This window comes from Polyodon spathula, chromosome 10, assembly GCF_017654505.1.
Source record: "Polyodon spathula isolate WHYD16114869_AA chromosome 10, ASM1765450v1, whole genome shotgun sequence".
NCBI classification, from domain to species: Eukaryota; Metazoa; Chordata; class Actinopteri; order Acipenseriformes; family Polyodontidae; genus Polyodon; species Polyodon spathula.
Genome location: NC_054543.1, coordinates 26,563,287 through 26,589,369, shown reverse-complemented (window position 1 = coordinate 26,589,369; position 26,083 = coordinate 26,563,287). Strand labels below are relative to the sequence as shown.

The window sequence follows — 26,083 nt, the reverse complement described above, 5'->3', positions numbered from 1 at the left end:
CTGACCCACTTCCCTGACCCGGAAACGAACTGTCAGGCCAGCCCTTCCAGATACTTCTCCTCCCGTTCTTTAGCGCCCTCACAGGTTGGGAGGAAGATTCATCACCAGAACTCATCTTTCCGTCACAACTACTCAAAACATATTAGTGCTATTTCAGCGTAATGATTTATATTTAAAATACATCAAAAACTGTAAATGTATGTGTGGCAGGCTGGCAAGTGGATAGAGGCCCAGAGACAGACTGCAGTTCAAAAAAATAACTATTTTATTATAAACACAAAATGAAAGGGCACAAGGGCCAAAACAAAGCAATTTAAACACCAAAAAGATAAAAAGCAAAACTTACAAAAATAACAGTTTCCAGGCTGGGCAATGCCTTCACTGGATTCAAGTTTTCCAAACAACCAAAAAAACCAACCTGCTTCCTCAGCTCCCTCTCTCCAAATGAGAAGCAGAGGCCTCCTTTTATATCAGGTGGCTGGGCGCTGATTGATCGTTAATCAACCTAATCAACTAATCAACCCCAGCCACCTGAACATAATAAACCCAGGCAGGCAGGGGAAGTTAACCCCATCCCTGCCAATTTAAAGGGCAGAGCTTTGCTCTGCCACAGTATGTGAGAGATTTTATTCACTATGTTCACTACAATCCCTGCCTCCATCTGAGTTCATAAGGCTGGAACCCGAAAACATTACACTGGTGTCAGAAGTGGCCTTATGGAGTTGGATGGGGATACGATCGCACCGAGGACCGGTGGAAGTGACGGGAGCACCCGAAAAAGACACAGTGAAGTGCGAGCCGGCCTGGCTTGACATGCGGAACAAACGGTTCAGAGAGGAGGCAGGTGCAGAAGGCGATTGTCAACAATGGCAGCAGACCTGGTGCGAGCCCGGGAGGCTGCCAGCCATGGAAACAACCATGAGCCATTCCATGCTCGGCCCAGAAGCCAAGGCCAAGGGTACTGATGCCGGCGCAGCCCCTAATGAGCCCATTAAGGGGAAGGCAGTGCTGTCATAGATCCATATCTACAGCTTGGAAGTTCCCATGGGCTTCCCTGGGTGAAAGTGGTTAAATTCGATGGCACGAGTAGTTGGGAAGCGTTCTATTACGTGTTTGAGGCTATTGGAGAGGGAACACCTGTTTCTGTCACTAAAAGAGTTTATCACTGAGGGCCGCCACCTGGAGCAGATGCTTGAGACCACCCGTGTTGCTGCCCAGGACCGCACAGCAACAGCGAGCACCAACCTGGGAGCAGCCCCCATCAGGTGTTATCAAGCACGGCCATACAGGACTGCCATTAGTGCTTGCATTGCAATCAGCTTGGACACCTGCAGGCGCGATGCCCACAACTAGCAAGCCCTGCTGAAGACACTAGCCCAAAAGAGGTGCCAACTACCATGCCAACCAGCAAGACTGCCCACTGACCAACTCAGCTGCCTGTTCTCCAGCCTACCAGCCTGCCAGCCAGCGAGCCTGCCAGCTACCATGCCAGCCCGTAAGCCTGCCCGCCGGTCAGCCCTGCTGCCTACCAGCAAGCATACCAGCCTGCCTGCTATTGTGCCAGCCCCCTATGTCTATATGGTGTTGGACCAGTTGATGCGGGTACAGTCCTTTGCTTTGGCAGCAAAGCAGTCCTGGTATTCATGGGCCAGCTCCTCCAATTGCTCCTGTTGTTCTGAGCTGAGTCCTTCTCTTCTGCACTGGCAGAGGTCTCGCAGGGCCTCCTCCTGGAGTTGAACTTCCCCCGTTCCACACCGGCACTGCGCCCGCCTTGAAGAAAGAGAGACCACCAAGGTGACTCCGAAGTGAGCCATTGTTGTCATTGTGGTCCAGGGGTCACTGGAGGACAAACAGTTGACAAATTGTGACAGCTGCAGGCAGCTGACCTGGAACTGGGCATCTTCATGGCTAGACTGATTGAGGGCCAGTAGCCGACATGGGAGGAAGTGGCATCCCTTTCCAAGGCAGTAAAGGGCCTTGTAGGACAGTGGGACAAGCTGAGCCTGCATGACGGGAACCTCTGCCATCTGTGGCGCCACCTGGCATCAACTGTGGTGGCAGGTGGTGGTTCCTGCCGTCCCTAGGGAGCATGTGTTGCAGGCCATGCGCAGGGCACCAGCAGCTGGACACTTTGGGGTGACCAAGACCTTGCAGAGGCTGAGGGTTTTCTGCTACTACTTTCCAAGTGGCCCATGGCTTACGCCTTGTTGGACCAGTGTGCAACCACCATTGCTACTGCCTTGCTGGAGGGTATGTTCTGCCAATTTGGGATGCCTGAAGAGCTGCATTGTGAAGAAGACCCACACCACCCCTCTTCAGCCATGGAGCAATGGCATGGTTGAGCGGTTCAATCGGACGCTACCCATCCAGCTCCTGCTGTGGACCAGTCGGGATCAGCGGGATTGGGACCAGTACCTATCCTTGGCCCTCCTGCCATACTGGTCGGCTGTACAGGAGTCCACAGGGTGCAGGCTGGTCATGCTGGGAAGGGAGCTGCGGACCCCGGCGGACCTTGTATTTGGAAGACCCTCAGGAGAGGAACTGTGCTCACCAGCAGGGCCAGAGTACATCTAGCGGCTCCAGGACTGGCTCAACAGGGTTCACCGGTTCATGAGGGACCATCTCATTGGGGCTGGCATGTGGCAGAAGTGGACGTTACAATGTCTGAAGTCAGGGACAGGACTTTAAACAAGTGGAACTTGAGTGCACTGCCCTAAGAGGAAGAAACAAAGGAGCCCCAAGTTGGATAGCCACTGGGCGGGTACATGTAAGGTACTGGCACGGTTCTCTGGCGTGATGTACAGTAACAGGTCCAGATGTGGCACAGAGGGCGGCCAGTCACGCTTTGACCAGGGGAAAGCACCAGACCAGAAGAGGGAGGGATGGGGCCAGGGGAGCCCCACGAAGGAGAGTCTGGTGGATGCATTAAGTCACCTAGTGGTGCTGAACAGATACAGACATGGTCCCGCCGTGTCGGCTGGGCTCCGCTGTAGGAGGACACCGTGAAAGAAGGGGCCGGGAGGGGAGGTCTGCTCAGGCAGGGGGCAGTCCATCCCCTGGGCAGCTGCCGTTCACAGCAGATCCCTCAGCGGTTCCTGGAGTAAATGCGACAGTGACAGGGACGGTTCACTGTTTAGAAGGGGCAGTGCAATGACCTCGAGAGGTGGCGGGAATCTCAGAGGGCCCCCGTGATGGACAGGTGGCGAGGAGAAAGGCTGCCAAGAGATCTCTTCCAACCTGATCTGAGAAGTGAGAGGGGGTGGGCCAGCATATAAGAGCAGCGGGGAATGACACGAGTAGGGGGAGAGGGAGACGACAAGCGAACTGATGTAAATATAAAGGAAGAGAGAGAACCACCACTATCCACTGTTAACAGTAGTACTCAAAGAAATGAAAGAAGTAATTTACAAACTGCTAACCAAAATCATGCAGCAGTCACTTGACACAGGGGTGGTACCGACAGACTGGAAAATTGCAAACGTAATACCGAGCCACAAAAAGGGAAACAAAACTGAACCAGGTAACTACAGACCAGTAAGCCTGACTTCTATTATATGCAAACTTATGGAAACTATAATAAGATCCAAAATGGAAAATTACCTATATGATAACAGGGTCCTGGGAGACAGTCAACATGGTTTTAGGAAAGGGAGATCGTGTTTAACTAACTTGCTTGATTTTTTTGAGGATGCAACATCGATAATGGATAATTGCAAAGCATATGATATGGTTTATTTTGACAAAGTCCCGCACAAAAGATTAATTCTCAAACTGAACGCAGATGAAATTCAAGGAAATACATGTACATGGATTAGGGAGTGGTTAACATGTAGACAACAGAAAGTACTGATTAGAGGAAAAACCTCAGAATGGAGTGTGGTAACCAGTGGTGTACCACAGGGATCAGTATTAGGTCCTCTGCTATTCCTAATCTACATTAATGATTTAGATTCTGGTATAGTAAGGAAACTTGTTAAATTTGCAGACGACACAAAAGTAGGAGGAGTTGCAAACACTGTTGTAGCAGCAAAGGTCATTCAAAATGATCTAGACAAGATTCAGAACTGGGCAGACACATGGCAAATGACATTTAATAAAGAAAAGTGTAAGGTACTGCACGCAGGAAATAAAAATGTACATTATAAATATCATATGGGAGATATTGAAATTGGAGAAGAAATCTATGAAAAAGACCTAGGAGTTTTTGTTGACTCAGAAATGTCTTCATCTAGACAATGTGGGGAAGCTATAAAAAAGGCTAACAAGATGCTCGGATACATTGTGAAAAGTGCTGAATTTAAATCAAGGGAAGTAATGTTAAAACTGTACAATGCACTAGTAAGACCTCATCTTGAATATTGTGTGCAGTTCTGGTCACCTCGTTGTAAAAAAGATATTGCTGCTCTAGAAAGAGTGCAAAGAAGAGCGACCAGAATTATTCCGGGCTTAAAAGGCATGTCATATGCAGACAGGCTAAAAGAATTGAATCTGTTCAGTCTTGAACAAAGAAGACTACGTGGCGACCTAATTCAAACATTCAAAATTCTAAAAGGTATTGTCATTAAAATCCTCCGTGTAGGAGGCACTTTTTTACACAGAGAATTGTGAGGGTCTGGAATCAACTCCCCAGTAATGTTGTTGAAGCTGACACCCTGGGATCCTTCAAGAAGCTGCTTGATGAGATTCTGGGATCAATAAGCTACTAACAACCAAGCAAGCAAGATGGGCTGAATGGCATCCTCTCGTTTGTAAACTTTCTTATGTTGTTATGTTCTTAATACAGCCAGCCGAGAGACGGGCCCTGACCACCATTGTGCCATTACCCCCCTTAGGAACCTTGTGGAAGGAAGGAAGAGGGCGAGCCATAGGGGCGACTGTGAGAAGGAGAAGGGAAGCCAGACAGGAGTCCAAGTGATGACCCAGAGGAACTGCATCAAGAGAGCAGTGTGTGTGTGTGTGTGTGTGTGTCCAACCCCTCCCCACATACTTCTGCCTATCCTGTGCTCTTTTACCCCTCTATCCTTTATTCTAAATAAATACAGGCTGACATCATCCATTCACTACAATCACTGCCTCCATCTGCCTCCATAAAGCCAGAACCTGAAAACGTTATAATATCACTTTGTAGTTTTCCATACTTAACAAAAAATGTGACATTTCAAAATCTAACATTAAAATATTGTACGACTATCTGGCTTCCGGTAGACTTTTGCAATATCATTGGTAGTTTCTTTGATTACACAATAGTAAATAAAATATCTAAGTTATAGTCATACTGTATATGCATTTGAAAAAAAAAAAAAAGTCTCAATCCTAAAATTCTAGGTGATGCAAAACTTTTGGCCAAAGCTATATAGTTTATATGCATATTTATCACAATATTTAAATGTTTAAATGGAGGCTGTGTGGTCCAGTGGTTAAAGAAACAGGCTTAAAACCAGGACATCCCCGATTCAGACTCTGACTCACTGTGTGACCCTAAGCAAGTCACTTAACCTCCCTGTGCTCTGTTTTTCGGGTGAGGCATTGTTGTAAGTGACTCTGCAGCTGATGCATAGTTCACATAGCCTAATTTCGTAATTTGTAAAGCACTTTGTGATGGTGGTCCACTATGAAAGGCGCTATATAAAAAAATATTATTAAAATGATAAACACTTAACCATTGGATAACACTGGTTAACTATTAACACCCCTTCTCTTTTCACATCACCACCCTACATCCCCCATTGCAGGCAGCATCTATTCTTTTCAGCTTTCTTTGTACAGCAACACACTACTAGATGCTCTACATATTATACTGCAAACATACATTAGTTTAGCTTTGTGGATTTCTTGGGCTAAGCTGGGATAGTGGGGGATGCTTGAAGTTACCAAAAGCTGCAATGTGTCTTTTGTGTTAGTGGTATGGGGGAGGTAAGCGCTTTATTCAGTTGAGTCTAGGAGGCATGTTCTAATACAAAAAGAGACATCCCCTTCTTGTGCTAGCTGAAGTTCCCGTCAGCACAGGGCTCAGCCCCAGCCCTACACCACTGCCTTTTCATTCTGAATCCTTAACGTCGGCCTGAAGCAACAAAGGACTGAAAATGGTGAGTTGATACGCACTTTATATATGCCTATGCTTTATACAAATGACACATTTGTTAAGAGATCATACCTAAAGTAAATGCCCTAAAATACCAATGTGTCCTAATTTATACAGCTAAGGCCCACATTTTTTTATAGGGGTTTTCAGGGCCCTGTTTTCAGAACTCACATTTATTATTTTTTTCTTGAATGTTTTGAACATTTTAAAATACAGTTTTTGGGTTTTTTTTGTGCAAATGTGTATGAGAAAAAAAATTATTTGAAAATTACAACCAATTGATTATTGCTAGAAAGATCTTTGTAATCAACTGATTCTTTTTTTTAAACAAATATGTTAATTTAGTTTCAAATAATTTAGAGGTAGTTACAATTTTTTTAAAAATGAAAATGTGTTAAAATAGTGGCACTGCTGTTGCGCACAGGGATTAGCCATCTATTTGAAACCCTGATGCTAATCGTCATGTAGTGCTGCAATTGCTTTAACATAAAGGAGTCGTACTGGTCTATGCTATCAATCCCACAAACATGGCCACTGGCAGAAAAGTGGCATTATATGCAAAGCCTTTACAAATACAAGAACCATTTTCTAGCCACCCCAAGTGCTGCCCTGTTGTTATTACAGCTTTGCAACAGTCATTTTATGACTTTCCGAGGTGGGATTTAGCTTCAGAATGTCGGCTACCCCTGTAGGGGAATTTTAAAATGTGCTTGGTATACCTCAGCTGAATCACACAGTTAAAAAGTATGCTATATAAATCTAATCTAATCTTTCTTTCACAAAAAAAAAGCAAATTGATAAGTAAACAGCTCTGATAGTCTGTCAGTTATTTTCCTATTAAACGCATTGCTTTCTGTAATCATTTTTTATCATTGTAGGCCTAATTCAGAGTAAGTTTACCATAAAAAATGTAATCAGTAAGTAAAATAATATTTAAGTGATAATTTTAATATTAGGCAGAACGAGAAGGCTGTATTCTTCAAGAATATGCAATGTTTCTAAAGTGCGCCATTTTCCTAATTGGATTTATCAAGCTAAATCTTAACCAAATCTTTTTCTCTCCAGCGTGAGTGTATCTCCATTCATGTTGGTCAAGCCGGTGTCCAGATGGGTAATGCCTGCTGGGAGCTCTACTGCCTGGAGCATGGGATCCAGCCTGATGGGCAGATGCCCAGCGACAAGACCATCGGTGGAGGAGACAATTCCTTCAACACCTTCTTCAGTGAGACTGGAGCTGGGAAACATGTCCCCAGAGCAGTCTTTGTGGACCTGGAGCCCACTGTGATTGGTAAGGCTTTGTGCCTTGAACAAAATGGCTTTTCTTCTAATAGTCTTGCAAGTCGCCTTGGATAAAGGCGTCAGTTGAAAATAAATAATACTGACAAGTTAATGAAATGAAAAACAGAAGGGCAAAAAAAAAAAGCATTAGACATACCCTTCTCACTTTAGTTTGATACATTTTCTCTTGATAGTCTTCACAGCACAAATCAAACAAAGCTAATTCAAGCAGAGATCCTGATTACCAGCCACTGTCCTTTTTTAAGTACACTGTTTCCCAGGTTAACAACAACTTTCTTGTTCTCAGATGAGGTTCGTACTGGAATCTACCATCAGCTGTTCCATCCTGAGCAGCTCATCACTGGCAAGGAGGACGCTGCTAACAACTACGCCCGCGGGCATTACACCATCGGCAAGGAGATCATCGACCTGGTGCTTGACAGGACCCGTAAACTGGTGATATTTCTTATGCATCTCTTTCAACGCTTTGTTGCTTCTCAGTGTTTTGGGGGTGAATTAAGTATTTCCAACTCAGATGGCAGAGCTTATGGAGTTATCAATTGTAAGCACAGCACATAATTAGTTTTGACCCCTGCTCTAATCATTCTGTAGATTTTGACCATGGAGTTTTTTTTTTTTCCCCAGGCTGACCAGTGCACAGGTCTTCAAGGCTTCCTAATCTTCCATAGCTTTGGTGGTGGTACCGGTTCTGGTTTCACCTCCCTGCTGATGGAACGTCTCTCTGTTGACTATGGCAAGAAGTCTAAACTGGAGTTTGCAGTGTATCCAGCTCCCCAGATCTCCACAGCTGTTGTTGAGCCGTACAACTCTATCCTGACCACCCACACCACCCTGGAGCACTCAGACTGTGCCTTCATGGTAGACAATGAGGCCATCTATGATATCTGCCGCAGGAACCTGGACATTGAGCGCCCATCCTACACCAACCTGAACCATCTCATTGGTCAAATTGTCTCCTCCATTATTGCCTCTCTGCATTTTGATGGTGCCCTGAATGTTGACCTGACAGAGTTCCAGACCAACTTGGTACCCTTCCCCCTATTCACTTCCCCCTGGCCACCTACGCCCCGGTTCTCTCTGCTGAGAAGGCCTACCATGAACAGCTCTCTGTTGCTGACATCACCAGCGCCTGCTTTGAGCCAACCAACCAGATGGTGAAATGCGACCCCCGACACGGCAAGTACATGGCCTGCTGCCTGCTGTATCGTGGAGACGTGGTGCCCAAAGATGTCAACTCTGCTATCGCCACAATGAAGACGAAGAGAAGCATCCAGTTTGTGGACTGGTGCCCCACTGGTTTCAAGGTGGGCATCAACTACCAGCCTCCCACCGTGGTGCCTGGGGGTGACCTGGCCAAGGTTCAGAGGGCTGTGTGCATGCTGAGCAACACCACCGCCATCGCTGAGGCCTGGGCCCGCCTGGACCATAAGTTCGACCTGATGTACGCCAAGCGTGCCTTCATCCACTGGTATGTGGGGGAGGGTATGGAGGAAGAAGAGTTCTCTGAGGCCAGAGAGGACATGGCTGCCCTGGAGAAGGACTATGAGAGGTTGGAACAGACAGCATGGGAGATGAAGATGAGGAAGGAGAGGAGTATTAAGATGAAGACCAGTATCCAGACTTGCTCTGAGTGCAATGAGCTTTGCATGAGCTTTATGGTACAATGGATACTGAAATATTTGTGGAGTCATTATTTTTGTTTCATAATAAAATCTTGATCAATCCTAAATTAAAATACATATTTTAAGCTAACTTTTTAAATCTTTATTTTTGCTTTCTTTCATAATATCAGCAGATTATAAAATACCAGGTTAATGTTTTAAATTGTGAATAATAAAAGTCTGGATATAATTTTCATAATAAAAATGAACAATAACAACGGTGTGTTGAAATTTCGTATCAAAAAGGTATAATCTAAATACAGAAAGTATTGCTACTATGCTTAATTCATCCAATACAATTCTATTGCAGTTTGTCGGGGACCCTTCGGTTTAAAAAAGTGTACTGAGTATACAATGTGCCTTACCTTTAACACTGTAGTTATTTCATTCTAGTACATATACACTACAGTTTAATGGCAAAGCATATTTTAAATCAATACCCAACTACAAATCTTCCTTGGATATCATTCTCTTTCTCAATAACACAACTCACTTTTTACAAGAACATAAGTTGTTTCTTTTCACTGAAAACATAACATTGGGACATATCTGCATCTTACAAGCAGGTTGATTAAACTATAAACGTGCTTTAAAAAAAAAAGTTCTGTCAATTGTTTTTTATAGGGATTTGTACATCAGCCCTATAGCAACAGAGCAAGCAGGAACTGATTTTGATAACAAACAATAACACGCTTTTCATTCCTAAATTCATCTTTTGTGTTACTACTTTTGTATTAATGATCTCGTCACAAAAAGTCACAAATTGCCTTTTAGTGTTGATCTTGATAAGGCTTGCTCAATGTACTATCAAAACTTTTAGACGTTTCACAGTGGCTCAGCTTAACGAGGCATGCTGAAATTGCTCTAAATATTGCACTTACATTGCTTCATAGATCTCATGTGCAATTCTGAAAACATGTTACAGAAATGTATTTTTATTTAAAAAAATTGTATCTTATACCATACTAGGTTAAATAACTCTCTTGCATGCCTTACTTTTAGGTTGTTATTGTTATCACTTCCTTATCATTGTTTCACTTCCTAGGTCATTCCACCTGTAGTGTTTTTGGGGTCAAAGCATGTGTAACTCAGACTGCAAAGCATGTAACTCAGACTGCAAAGCATGTCAGTCAAGAAAGCAACTGATTGGTTCATGACTGGAAAGGACCTGTTGAAGGGGTGGGTACAATTTCACTCTAAAAGGACTGCTTGAACTTAAAGCATGCAATTAGATCTTTAAAAATATATAATTCTTCAAGCTCATAATTCCTTCAGTGAATAGGCTGCAGATTGTAACTGGATAGCATTGGGAACCCATCTCATCTCTCACATGCACTGCTCTCACTCTTCGGCTTTGCTCACTCAAGCTGAAATTGCATGTTGATAAGTTCCTTGTAATGTGACCTATTCAAAAAGATCAATGCATAGAAACTGGCCAAAAGAGTTCACTGAGTCATTAAAACAAGGGAAATGCAATATCATCTCACCGCAGGAAAGTTCAACAATTCCCAGTATTTTATAAAATGCTGAAATGAAACAACATTTTGGCCAGACAGGATATGATGTTTTAAAAGTTAATACAGCTTACATTGTTGTCTATATTAATGATTTAGATTCTGGTATAGTAAGCAAACTTGTTAAATTTGCAGACGACACTAAAGTAGGAGGAGTGGCAAACACTGTTGCAGCAGCAAAGGTCATTCAAAATGATCTAGACAAGATTCAGAACTGGGCAGACACATGGCAAATGACATTTAATAGAGAAAAGTGTAAGGTACTGCACGCAGGAAATAAAAATGTACATTATAAATATCATATGGGAGATATTGAAATTGGAGAAAGAATCTATGAAAAAGACCTAGGAGTTTTTGTTGACTCAGAAATGTCTTCATCTAGACAATGTGGGGAAGCTATAAAAAAGGCTAACAAGATGCTCGGATACATTGTGAAAAGTGTTGAATTTAAATCAAGGGAAGTAATGTTAAAACTGTACAATGCACTAGTAAAACCTCATCTTGAATATTGTGTTCAGTTCTGGTCACCTCGCTATAAAAAAGATATTGCTGCTCTAGAAAGAGTGCAAAGAAGAGCGACCAGAATTATTCCGGGCTTAAAAGGCATGTCATATGCAGACAGGCTAAAATAATTGAATTTGTTCAGTCTTGAACAAAGAAGACTACGTGGCGACCTAATTCAAGCATTCAAAATTCTAAAAGGTATTGACAGTGTCGACCCAAGGGACTTTTTCAGCCTGAAAAAAGAAACAAGGGCCAGGGGTCACAAATGGAGTTTAGAAAAAGGGGCATTCAGAACAGAAAATAGGAGACACTTTTTTACACAGAGACTTGTGAGGGTCTGGAATCAACTCCCCAGTAATGTTGTTGAAGCTGACACCCTGGGATCCTTCAAGAAGCTGCTTGATGAGATTTTGGGATCAATAAGCTACTAACAACCAAACGAGCAAGATGGACCGAATGGCCTCCTCTCGTTTGTAAACTTTCTTATGTTCTTATGTTCTAAAGTGTCTTTTTTTTCACGAGGTAAAGATGAACAAAGTATGTGGCGGAGTGTGGTGTCCCTGTCACACTGTTATTTTATTCTGTTTTAATTTAAAGGAATAAGACAAAAAAAAACACCTACCTCTTCATGTAGGCTGGTTTATATTGGGTAACAGCCAGAAGCAAAAACGTGTTGTAAATCATTAGTTTGGCTTTATTTTGTTTAAATAAAAGTGTTTAATAGCATTGCTTTTTCAGTGGCTCTGCTTTCCTGACTTTTTGCCTGATCAATTTTGCTATCCTTTTAAAAATCAGTGCCACTGTGCTGTATTCCCCTGACACTTAACTAAAAGGTAGTTAATTCCATAATACTGTAATAAGTCAGCTGCAGTATTAAAGCATATTTTGGAAAAGGATATTACATAATGTTCATCTCAAGATATGTCACCCTTTCTTTACATGTACTTAAGAAGAGCTTGGCTAGTTCTGATGAAGCTTGCTTCGGATGTAACTTATGAAATATATTAGAATCTGCAGGTACTAGTATGTGGATGCTATCCACCTGTTTGTCTGGATCACAATTACATTTATACTCTAATTACATTTATACATCTAATGGAGCACATTCAAACCATGATAAAACCTGCCAAGGTCATTCTTTATCACAATTTATTGAATATATCAGAAGCTGGGGTTATATGAAGGAACCTGTGTGTTTGTATTGCAATTTTATATTTTTACTTGTGCATACAGGCATGTGTTGGCCTAGTTATTTCATGATGCTAATAGGTCTAGGTTTGAACTTTCAGCCTTGGTGGGGGGGGTGCATAAAATCATTTTTAATTCTGTCAGAACAAAATATGTTTGTTAACTGACCTAATAATAATAATAATAATAATAATAATAATAATAATAATAATAATAATAATAATAATAATAATATTTATTTTTATATAGCGCCTTTCATGGTGGACCACCATCACAAAGTGTTTTACAAGATACGAGACTATGATATAAGGGACATGGTTTTGTGCAGGGAAGCAGTGTGCACGGAAGCCCTGTATTGTTGTGCAGAATGTAGTATCTACATGTATGCACTTTGTAAGTATGGTGCAACATCTTGTGGCTAATATTGGAACTACAATGGTTGGGCTCCATTTTTCTGTCAGGCATTGCTCTTTCAATTTGAAAACAGACAACAATGGATATCGCCGTCAGGTGATAGAATTATGCTGAGCTTAATATAAAAGCTGCCTTTAGGCCTCCGTAGCTCTGACTTCAGCGCCTGCCCCTCGGGTGCTGAATGACTATGCAGAGTGTAGGAAGCTCAGCCTCTTTTGCTTTCAGCTGCTGATCGGGATTGAGCTTAATCTATTTGTTGTTCTACAACACTCTGGTTATTAAAAAATTCAGTGTTTGTACCCTGCATTGCCTTAATTGTGCACGGGAAGCTGGCGGCTGCCCCTTCCCTGGGTTTATCTCACTGAAGTTACGTTCGCTGAGCGCGGGCCACAATTCACAGGGTTCGGTTGATTTTTGCGCCCGCCTTTAGCTCTTGTATTCGTCGTGTCGGCTGGCACTGCCACTTATGCACTCGGCTGAGTCGCTTATTCAAGCGTTCTCGCTCTTTTCAGCTTGCTGACTCTTTGAGTCTGTCTCGCTCATTATTATTATTATTATTATTATTATTATATTATTATTATTATTATTATTATTTGAGAGCTTTTTGTTATTACTTGTATATTTTATTACTTGTACTAACATTTAGTTTTCTTTGTTTTAGAGAGAAACACGAGGTGTGTGTGTGTGTGTGTTGGCCGTGGGCCAGACGGAGCACTATAGCAGTGGTCTTTATTAGACCATAGCTGGCTGCATACTGAGTTTTTACCCTGTGTGTTAGCTTAGATCTCCCGATCTAAAAGTTTTCTGAGGGATTATTGCCAAAGTGTGTCTCACCACACCCTTGCAGCGACATGCGGCCGTGCCCATGCAATGCATGGGCACCTGTGCACTTCCTTGCCCGTGCACACCCGTGTCCCATGCATATCCGTGCCGGTACATCTATCTGCGCACATCGGTGCCCGTGCGCCCACGCATCCGAGCACCCTGTGCACTCATCGGTGCCCATCTGTTTGTGCACCCCGTGCGCATACCCGCTCCTGTGCCCTGTGCACATTTGTGCCCACCGTGCAACCCGGGCAAGTGCTCTGCATTATGTCGGGTTTTTACAAATGTGGCTCTTGTAGCCGGAACATGCCCTCAGAGGACCCACATGAATTCTGTGTTTCATGCCTGGGTCCAGAACATGCTGCTTCGGCTCTGTCCGACAGAGCATTCTGTGCTATCTGCAGGAAGTTCCAGAGGCGGGTCCTAAAGGCTAGAGCCCTTAGAGCAGTGGGGCTGGAATCTCCTTCTGAGTCTGTTCCCCCTTAGGATGGAACAGCATCATCTCCTGGCTGCCTGCAGCTATCCAGGTCACCCTCCCAGTCTCTCGGGCGACGCTCTTGCTCACCTACCAGGGCGTGCGGCAGTTTCGGCGCTCCCCTCCTAAGGAGCGTTCACCTCCTGCATGGAAGTGTGTGCGCTCCAGGTCCCCTAGGGAGCAACCAAGCGGGATCTTGGCCCTCATGAACCAGATTGGTTGCTTTATGGAGGTGGTAATGGGGCAAGAGTCGCTCATGATGAGTATGTTGTTGGCCTCTGGTGCCACAGCTGTGCCAGTTCCCCGGCCACCCAGTCCTACTCTTGAGCTTGAGCCTAGGCCCATCCCAGACTACGAGGAAGACATCCTCTCTCGGCAGGAGTTTGAGGCTCTGGCTGAGCGAGCGGCTCAATGCCTAGGGGTGGATTGACCCAGGCACAATGAACCCTAGGGCTCCTCGTTCCCCTCGGTTAAGCCGTGCATGACAGGACACTGCCCCCTTTCCCCGACTTTGTCAGGGAAGTCCAGTCTTCCCAGTCCAACCCAGTGTCAGCACCTAGCATGGTGGCTGGAGCTTGGTTTTTTTTCTACCAAGCAGGGAGCGGAGGGTGCGGCTTGGCAGCCTTTCCCCCAGTGGACTCCGCCATTGCGGCCTTCATACAGGCGCCGGGCATTGGAATTGCCAAGGACCTACAATGTCCGAACAGACAGTGTCGGACGAAAGAGATGCACCTGAAGAAGGTGTATGCCGCTTGCTCCCAAGCTGCTCGGCTTTCTAATGTGTCAAACATGCTCTTTGTTTATCAGTCCTTATTAAGGAGATCCCTGATATGGTCATAAGAACATAAGAACATAAGAAAGTTTACAAACGAGTGGAGACCATTCAGCCCATCTTGCTCGTTTGGTTGTTAGTAGCTTATTGATCCCAGAATCTCACCAAGCTGCTTCTTGAAGGATCCCAGGGTGTCAGCTTCAACAACTTTACTGGAGAGTTGATTCAGACCCTCACAATTCTCTGTGTAAAAAAGTGCCTCCTATTTTCTGTTCTGAATGCCCCTTTGTCTAATCTCCATTGGTGACCCCTGGTCCTTGTTTCTTTTTTTCAGGTCGAAAAAGTCCCTTGGGTTGACACTGTCAATACCTTTTAGAATTTTGAATGCTTGAATTAGGTCGCCACGTAGTCTTCTTTGTTCAAGACTGAACAGATTCAATTCTTTTCGCCTGTCTGCATATGACATGCCTTTTAAGCCCGGAATAATTCTGGTCGCTCTTATTTGCACCCTTTCTAGAGCAGCAATATCTTTTTTATAGCGAGGTGACCAGAACTGAACACAATATTCTAGATAAGGTCTTACTAGTGCATTGTACAGTTTTAACATTACTTCCCTTGATTTAAATTCAACACTTTTCACAATGTATCCGAGCATCTTGTTAGCCTCTTTATAGCTTCCCCACATTGTCTAGATGAAGACATTTCTGACTCATTGCGGCTCAGAGACAAGAGCTGAACCAGACTGGCCCAATTCACGGCCAGAGCGGAGGGTCGATGCCTTGCGGCGCTGGTTGTCACCCGTCGGCAACTCTGGCTTTCCCAGGCTAGAGTTCAGGAGCAGGACAAGTCCTCTCTCTTGGACGCCCCTATCACTCCTGGTCATACTTTTGGCCCCGCAGTGGAGGAGATGCTTCAGAGGACATTGAATACCAGGGAGGCATCAAGGCAATATTCCCAGCTGCTTCCACGGAAGCCCGTCTTGCCTGTTAGGGCTTCCCTCCATGTGGGGGCGACAGCCTCTGCCCAGGCCCGCTCATGCTCCTACGGCACACCCGGCAGCACCTGCCCCGCAGTACGTTCAGCCTGCAAAGAGGGGCAACTGGCACCCTAGGGGGGGGCAGCAATCGCGATCGACCCAAGGGTCACGCAACTGCGCTCCCCGCGCAACCTAAGGCTCAGCATCCCAGAAGGGCCGCAGCAGCCTTCAACCCCTGTCTACCAGTTACTATACTGGCAAACCAGCACCAACAACAGTTGGGTGCTCAAGACTATGCGGGCTGGTTACAACCTTCAGTTCCAGTTAAAACCACCCCCCTTTTGGGGGGTGATAGTAACTGCAGTGAAGGACCCGTTCCAACATGCGACTCTCAACACAGAAATCCAGGCGCTTCTCTTGAAGCGTGTCATTCACGAAGTAGATCCCTCCTCTTGCAGGGAGGGGTTCTATTCAATGTACTTTCTAGTGACCAAAAAGGACGGCGGGTTCCGCCCTATCTTGGATCTGAGACTTCTGAACAAACATCTTCGGGTGTTATGTTTCAAGATGCTCACACGCCGTCTTGTTGTTCAGGCCATTCGGCCGGGCGATTGGTTTACCACAGTGGATCTGAAGGATGCGTACTTTCACATACCCATCAGGGCCAGGTACTGGAAATACCTTTGCTTCGCATTTCAGTGCAGGTTCTACGAGTACTACATACTCCACTTCAGCCTGTCCCTTGCTCCTTGCATCTTTTCCAAGTTCGACTGATGAACTATCTAGACGACTGGCTCGTCTGCGCTCATTCAAAGGATCAAGCCCTGGCACATACTGCGTTGGTCACAGACCACCTCCAGCGGCTCGGTCTCAGAATGAACCTGCAGAAGTGCTGCTTCACGTCATATCACAACACTGCAGTGGAAGTAAATCTGTCATTTCAGTGCATCCTGGCCACTGAAGGAAAACATTTTCACTTCAAACCTCTTCAGATGGGAAGGGAACAGTACTCTTGCATTGCTGGAGACTGGGTGAAAGATGGTCAAGTACTCATATGTCTATGAAGGCCTGTCACAAAAACGGCCGGAGTGGGTGACGTCAGACCAGAGCCAGGAAATAAGCAACAAGAGAGGTGGAGTTTGGTGGAGCTGAGTGCTTGGTTGTGCTCAGCATTTAATAAATAAACAGAACAGAAAATAAAAAGGTTGTAACATACAAAACACAGGACATGACACTTTCACCAAAACAAAAGAGACAAAACACAGTGAGCAGATATTTGAACGATTACGATTATTATTACAATTATTACTATTACCTCCGTCTCCAATCCCGTTCTCCACTCACTGAACACCCAACCCTGAATATGTGAAAACATGTTGCTTTTATGCAGCTGTACCGAGACTCGACCTCTAATCAATCATTCAATTGGAGTCGCGGTACAACTGCACGTGAATTAATAAAGTGCAATTCCCCGTGCTCACATATTACATTTTATTTGCATGTGAAGTGCTATGCAATGCTTGTGCCTAAATACAAATATACATATTAAACCCTTATGTTACACAGACCCGTTTATATCCCGTGTACCAATGACTATACACCAACATTAACACACAACAGACACAAAATACACACAGGGGCAGGCACTTTGCCACACACACACACATTATCTAATTGGAACTCCCAACAAGTAATATTTACCAAACACACATGCAAACCTAACTTGAAACCAGAAAGATTGAAAAACAAAGCACAATTACTGTGAAAGATGCAATGGAAATAATAATAAAAAGTATACGTCATGTTTATTTAAAAACTCTGCTTTGAATTATGTAAAGGGGGTTATAAATTCATATGCAAAATAATGCACAATTTTTAGGTCTTATTGAAACCAATGCATATTCTGCTTCTGATTCCAAATAACTGGAATCGCGACAAGACTTGAGGGACTCCCAGTTGGATTATCCTGAGATATTGCGGTTTAAACCTAAATTCACAGGAAGGGGAAGTACACATTTTACAGCACAGGCAACAAGTTTCAGTAAATTTTAACATATCACTGAATACATGGAGAAAAAAAAAGCCAGTACCGAGAAATCTTTATAGATAAATCAGCATTCAAGTTAAGAGGACATTACAGTCTTTCAAGCAAAATATGTTACAAACATGATTATAAAAGCAACAGGACTAAAAAGTAAATAGTAGGAAACAAACAAAAAACAAGCAAAAAAAAAAGAACCAGGTTCTGAAATTTGGACAAGGCTGCTGTACTATCACAGCACTTGGGGTGGGAAAACAAGCATTTGGTATACTGTGCAGCCTAGTTTTTTGCTCTTGGCAGCAGCAGAATGATTTGTTCTGGTTAACCAGGTAGTCCCTTCTTGCTACGGCTTTTTAGACAAGGCGCGTTTGTCAGGTTGTAGTGGTGGACAGGACATTGTCCATCGATTGGATATTACTGTTAATTCCATGTCCTTCCCAGTTTTTAATTCATGTGCGTGTTTAACATTTCAGTTAATTGCTACATTACCGTTGGTGGTGGTGGTCATCTATCACCCCGAAAAACATAATTCAATATTTATGAATGAGCTGATCTGATTTACTATCATTTCTATGTTCAAAGTACAACCAGCTTTTGATATTAGGTGATTTCAACATCCATGTTGATTCCTAGAGCTGTTCTTTGTTCACTGAGTTATGACTCTCCTGGATTTTTTTGGGTTAACTCAGCATGTAAACATCCCAACCCATAATAGGGGTCATATCTTGGATCTATTCATTACCTCTGGCCTGCTAGTTGATAATCTGCAGACTGTTGATTTAGCTATTTCTGACCATATGGCTATACTATTTGAACTATCGCTACCAATACCTAAGCGTACAGTCAATTATCGTAACATTAAGTCAATCAACTCAAGCTTCCTTTACTGAGGCTGTTTTAATTACACCCCTGCTTACTGAACAACCTGACGTATTGGAAGACATTGTAAACTCTTACAATACTACTACGCATAACATTCTTGACAGTTTAGCACCAGAGATAACACGCATGGTCTCAAATACTCTCTGCTCCCCCTGGTATAATGATCAGTTATGTTCTATGAAAACAGCAGGACGCAAACTTGAACGCAGATGGAGGGATACTGGCTTAACTGTCCACTTGCAGTCTTGGAGGCAGCATAAACACAATTATAAGGCTGCTTTAAATTCGGCACGATCATCCTTTTTTCTAGCCTTATCAAGGATGGCTCTAATCCTAGGTGTCTTTTTTCAACTATAAATTGAATGCTACAGCCAAACTGTCACTCCACTCCCTCTGGCTCTACAGAGCAATGTAATAAGTTAATGGAATTTTTCCAAACTAAAATAGACAACATTAGATAATGTCTTCTTCCATGCCTGGTGTGTTTTCACCTGTACCAACAGTATGTATAGGGCCTCTTTTCTTAGACTTTGCTGAGGTTATGCCATCATGGCTGTGTACTGTTTTAAACTGTAAAGTGCTTTGAGATGTGCTGTATGAATTGTGCTATAAAAAAATAAAGATTATTATTATTATTATTATTATTATTATTATTATTATTATTATTATTATTATTATTACAGGGGTAAGCGTCTGCAACCTTGGCATTCCTCCTCAATGTTATAGGCCTGGTAGGGGGGGTTTACAGTCTTCATTGGAACCCACCTATCCTCCCACAGAGGAGTCACTAACCAACCTACTAAGATATTTCTAGGCCTAACCATGCAACAGTGGATTCTACCAACACTGTACTACCGACAGATAGAGGTGCAGATGCAGCTAACTTTCCCCAAACTAGGTGTTCTTTTTCTGGTGAGAGGGTAATGGCACTACTTAACTTTACAGTCCTTACTTTGTCAGGAATGGCATTTCCGCGCCATTAATCAAAGCTAGCAAGCACCTGTAAGAACTGGTTGTTATTCCCTGAAATCAGTGGATCTGGGTAAGACATTAGCCCCGAATATCCATTGCTTTGCCTAAACTGTTTAACAATGTGCTTAATGACATTTGCTCCTGTGTGCTGTCCTGCCCCTTTATGTTTATAAGTGTTTTATGTTGTATGTAGTGTGTTTAATGTTGGTGTTTATGTATAAAATACACAGGATATAAATATGGGTTACGAGCACAAGTGTTTAATATGTATATTTGTATTTAGGCACGAGGATTGCACAGCACTTCACGTGCAAGTACAATAATATGTGAGCACGGGAATTGCACTTGTATTAATTCACGTGCAGTTGTACCGAGACTCCAATTGAATGATTGATTAGCAATTGAGTCTTGGTACAGCTGCATAAAAGTTACATGTTTTCACTACTCGGAGTTGTGTGTTCGTGAATGGAGAAAGGGTGAGAGAGACGGAGTTTTTGGAGTTGAAATAACAATTGCTACAGCGTGCTGGAAGTGTCAGCATGGTACTTATTTGTCTGTTCGTCCATTTTCTTGTTTAGTGTTGTCCGTTTTGTTTACCTTTTTATTTTGTCCGGAAGTGCCGTGTCCTGTTTTGTGTGCTTTGTTTAAACCTTTTTGTTTATTATTATTTACAATAAAATTCATCGCCATTCATCAGTGTTTGGAGTCTATTTCTGGTCTGAAGTCACCCCTGCAAAGCCATCCTGGTGACAGTTCCCCAAAATCAGGTCTTTCTGACCACAAACCACTAGGATGGGCATTTCGAGCTCCAAGCCAAACAATTTTCAACACATAAATGCCTTTTGGCTTATGTCCGTTTGCCGCCACACCCAACTAATATCACGTCAGTAGGTTTGTGTGGTCCTGCTTGCAAAACTCCCGCTACTACCAGATGACCCTACACTACCTCACTTTGGGCCTCATTTACTAAAGGTTCTTAAAAGTAGCCATAAGACAAGTGTTAACACAAACCTGTAACATACGTCTTAAAACTATAAATAAGTTGATATTTATTAATTTGAAGACAAGTGCTATGGAAATCATTAGCATATTAAGACATGCCTTTTCACAGAAGAGAAAGTGCGTCTTAACGAAATGATGACATAGGGACCACTAACTATAAAGGAATGAGCAGAGATTTAGATAAGCAGTTGTCAGTTCTTCACTTTTACTAAATATATGTATTACATACTCAATAACAGCGTCTGAAAGGCTGGATCACAAAAATAAACAACCCTAGCCATCGTCATGGCTGTACAGTATATATAAAATGCATTTCTCTAATACATTATAGTAGCCTATTTTTATTAATTTTTTTATTGATCATTGATTAGATCAGTCTGCAGCCCTTAGGTGACATTAGTCAAACTGTGAATACAACAAAGTATGTGGTTGGCATTTAGACCAGGTGGCATATTTCAATGATCAACGCAGTGGCATAGCCATTGTGATACAATATTTAGGTGGGTTCTTCCTTTCATGTAACGAATCATGTGCAGGCCACGTTTGATTGAAAGCTTGCGAGACAATTGGCGTGGATCTGTTGAAGTCCTAAATGTTTATTTTAAAATACATTTTAAAAGTAAGTTATTAGTAGTGAGGCGGTCAGCATGGTAAAACAAATATGCACACACTTTAACATTTTAAGAGTTTATTTAGTAGAAAGGCTCGAGTGAACAGGATTAAGACAGCTGGCCAAATGCTGACAAATAGCTTAAAATTGCTTTCAGCTTCTTTCAATTTACCATGAAAAAATAGGCTTCATTTTCCTTACAGTATTTCACACTGTGAATTCATCCTTTTATCAGTGACATGCATTTGATTACTATGGCAACGGGGTCAAACAAATACCAACTCATGATTGGTGTTCGAGTCATACCACAACGACTTAGCGAATCAATATGTAAGCAATAAGGCATGACAGGGTGTGGGATATACTCTAATATCCACACACCCTGGGTGCGTTATAAGGCACAGGCGAAGGATATTTAATAAAAAAACAAAAACGTAAAAACATGTTTTTATTAACAAAAAAGTAATTTTTATTAAATATCCTTCCACCTCTGCCTGAACTTAGAAAAAATAATCCATTAAAACATAAAAAAAAATAAAACCAAAAATGTATTAATTAAAAAATAATTTCAATATGGGTCAGAATAACGGATAAAAATTCAAAGGGGCATAATAATAAGAGCATGCTATAGACCGCCAGATTCGGATAGCGAGCAAAATAATCTGTTATACAATGATATTAGAAATGTGGGTAGCAAAGGAGAAGCCATACTAATGGGGGATTTCAACTTCCCCCATATAAAATGAAAAAACCAGGTGGGTAGCATGACAGACAAAATTGAAATGTGGAAATGACAAATGACTGCTTCCTAACACAATCTGTCATGGCACCGACTAGAGGGGAGGCATGCCTTGATTTAGTCAGAATAACTAAAACAGAGGTCAGAGAACCACTGGCAAACTCAGACCACAACATGGTCTCATTTGAAGTGTTTTTTAAAACCCCAAAAGTAATGACTAAAGCTAAGGTTTACAATTTTAGAAAAGCAAACTATGAAGGTATGAAACAGAAACTATCAGAAGTAGATTGGAGTAAAATAGAGAAAACATCCACAGAAAAAGGATGGCTGTTCTTCAAAAATGTAGTACTGGAGGTGCAAAAAACAATTACATCCCTAAAGTAGACAAATCTAAATGTAAAACTAAATTGTCAAAATGGTTTAATAGATAAATTAAAAAAAATAAATTCAGTGAAAAAAGGCACTTTACAGAGCGTTAAAAAGCGACCAAAAACAAAGTACACAGAAAGAGTACACGGAACTGCAAACGCAAATCAAAAAGGAAGTTAGAAAAGCCAAAAGAGAAATAGAAATGAACATTGCTAAGGGGCTGAAACCAATTCCAAAATGTTTTTCCAATATTACAACAGCAAGAGAACATTCAAAGAGGAGGTTAAATGTCTAACAGATACAAATGGCAAAATCATAGATAAAGAAAAAAAAATAGCAAATATATTAAATGATTACTTTTCACAAGTTTTTACAAAGGAGGATACGGACAACATGCCCCACATGTCATCCAGTTCCTATCCAGTTTTAAATAACTTTAGCAGAAGTGTTAAAGGGACTAGGAGCTCTTAAAATAAACAAATCCCCTGGGCCTGATGAGATCCTCCCAATAGTACTCAAAGAAATGAAAGAAGTTATTTACAAACTGCTAACCAAGATCATGCAGCAGTCTCTTGACACAGGGGTGGTACCGACAGACTGGAAAATTGCAAACATAATACCGATCCACAAAAAGGGAAACAAAACTGAACCAGGTAACTTCAGACCAATAAGCCTGACTTTATTATATGCAAACTTATGGAAACTATAATGGATGCAACATCGATAATGGATAATTGCAAAGCATATGACATGGTTTATTTAGATTTCCAGAAAGCTTTTGAAAAGTCCCACATAAAAGATTAATTCTCAAACTGAATGCAGTTGGGATTCAAGGAAACATATGTACATGGATTAAGGTGTAGCAATTCACTTGCTCCATAAAGTGGGTGTAAGTTTCACCCACCTGTCCCTTTAATTAGGGTCAGTAGCCTGGCCAGGTTAAAACTCAATTTTCCATAGTTCCTTGCTATCATCCTCTGTTCATCCTCTCCCCCCATTGGCTCATTCAGATATCCACTTATCCAATCTTGGAGCTCCTTGGAAGCCAGCACCGGTATTAAAGCTGGCTGGCTTGGCCAAGAGAGGACTCCCTTTTTTTTTTTTTTTTTTTTTGTGAGGAATCTATTTATATATAACAGCATATTACTTAATTACAGTGTAACTTTAACTTTATTTTAGATAAATACTGGTGCATCTATTTACTCTTTTGATAATCTTATACTTTGTCTAAACCTTTCTTTTTTGTTTAGGGGTTGCTTTTTTGTTAGTGTGTTCAGTTTCCATTTTGTTCTTGATATTTTCCAATCGGTTGTTCACCATTCAACCTGGTACTACTCGACAGACTCATAATTTTTCTACAGTCACTATTTTTTCATCAACCTTCATCCACTATCATCAGTACAGAACTCTATTTGGGACTTCATTATTTGTTGGTGAGATTATTCATTTTCTGTTTGCTGGTTTTTCTACTTTGATACTTTGGATCCTGTAATTTTGGTTTTGTTCTTTTGTTACTTTGGATTACATGTGCTTTGCTTCACTGGACTTGTTGGGCCTAAATTTCATTTCATCCATTGCCATCAAGACTGTCTTTGTGATTGGTTTCCCTGTATAATTATTCATTCACCTTTGTCTCTTGCCTGTCGGTGTGTTTGTTTTGTATTGGTGTGGTGTTTGTGGATGTTTATTGGAGGCACCGGACACCTCATTCATTTCGCTTTAATGTTAGTTTGTTTGGATGTTTAATTCACTACTTTCTTACTCACCTGTACCTTCCACTAACTGTTGTCTGCAATAAGTTGTTGGCATTACATTTCATTTATTACATTATAGTTTACAACAATAAACCATTTGTTCGTGAAATTGACACCTCTGACATCCCTGCTTTTGCTGTCTGTCACTCTTGCTGACCTAGTTATAGATATTGGGCCAGTAGTATTCCTTTAGGAAGGAGTACAACTGCTTCTCAGTTGTGCAGAGTGATTGTTACAATGTAAAAATTCTGATGAAGTACAAAGACTCCTTAATTAGTTGTTGTGTAACAAAGATTATTTGGAGGGTGAATAGTAAATACCAAGCAGTCAAATACTGCCATCTATAGCTTGAAACCTGAGTTTGATCTCAGTAGAATGCCATCTCTGGTTACGATGCTGGTTGTGATATTATAAACCCAATTTCTTTATTTATATTACAGTGTTTCAATTATGTCTGTATGAATGCAGTTATGTCTTTTATTTGCATAGTAAGTCAAGACCATTTTTTGTTCATTGCATAGTAAGCTTTTGCATGCTTTTTATGTCTATAGGTTACATAAACACTTATTTTCACTGTCCTGTTATTTTGTTTGTACAGTTTTAGTTAATCATATTATACCTGTATATACATGCATTTCTGTTCAAAAGTAGTTTCTTTCTTTATTTTGAGTTTTGGATGTGTAGTATCATACATATAACTGTACCTTGTGCTGACAGCTATAAGATGGATCGTGGTTCGTAACACCTGCTTCCCATCAGTGCTATTTGGCACGTGATTTAAGGTGTGCTTCATGGTAAGCACAGTTTAGTAAATATCATCTGCATATAATTAGCCTCATTAGTGCTCATGCCACTTCATTTCAATACATCACCATGCATTTTGCATATTCAGCAGATGCTAATGTATCCCTCATGTTATTTAAGGCATGCGTGCTAACATAAAGTTTACAAACGAGAGGAGGCCATTCGGCCCATCTTGCTCGTTTGGTTGTTAGTAGCTTATCGATCCCAGAATCTCATCAAGCAAATTCTTGAAGGATCCCAGGGTGTCAGCTTCAACAACATTACTGGGGAGTTGATTCCAGACCCTCAATTCTCTGTGTAAAAAAGTGCCTCCTATGTTCTGTTCTGAATGCCCCTTTGTCTAATTTCCATTTGTGACCCCTGGTCCTTGTTTCTTTTTTCAGGCTGAAAAAGTCCCTTGGGTCAACATTGTCAATATCTTTTAGTATTTTTAATGCTTGAATTAGGTTGCTGCGTAATCTTCTTTGTTCAAAAATGAACAGATTCAATTCTTTTAGCCTGTCTGCATGACATGCCTTTTAAACCTGGAATAATTCTAGTCGTTCTTCTTTGCACTGTTTCTAGAGCAGCAATATACCATACTGTTATACCAAGGTGACCAGAACTGAACACAATATTCAAGATGAGGTCTTACTAGTGCATTGTACAGTTAACATTACTTCCCTTGATTCAAATTCAACACTTTTCACAATGTATCCAAGCATCTTGTTGTCCTTTGTTATAGCTTCCCCACATTGTCTAGATGAAGACATTTCTGAGTCAACAAAAACTCCTAGGTCTTTTTCATAGATTCCTTCTCCAATTTCAATATCTCCCATATGATATTTATAATGCACATTTATTTCCTGCATGCAGTACCTTACAATTTATTAAATGTCATTTGGCATGTGTCTCCCCAGTTCTGAATCTTGTCTAGATCATTTTTAATTACCTTTGCTGCTGCAACAGTGTTTGCCACTCCTCCTATTTTTGTGTCGTCTGCAAATTTAACAAGTTTGCTTACTATACCAGAATCTAAATCATTAATGTATATTAGGAATAGCAGAGCACCTAATACTGATCCCTGTGGTACCCCCCTGGTTACCACACTCCATTCTGAGGTTTTTCCTCTAATCAGTACTTTCTGTTTTCTACATGTTAACCACTCCCTAATCCATGTACATGTGTTTCCTTGAATCCCAACTGCGTTCAGTTTGAGAA

General features: G+C 41.9%; 1 pseudogene; it reads left to right on the top strand.

Moving 5' to 3' along the window:
* Positions 1-5,582: 5,582 nt before the first annotated feature.
* LOC121322232 lies at positions 5,583-9,060 on the top strand (annotated as a pseudogene).
* Positions 9,061-26,083: the final 17,023 nt, after the last annotated feature.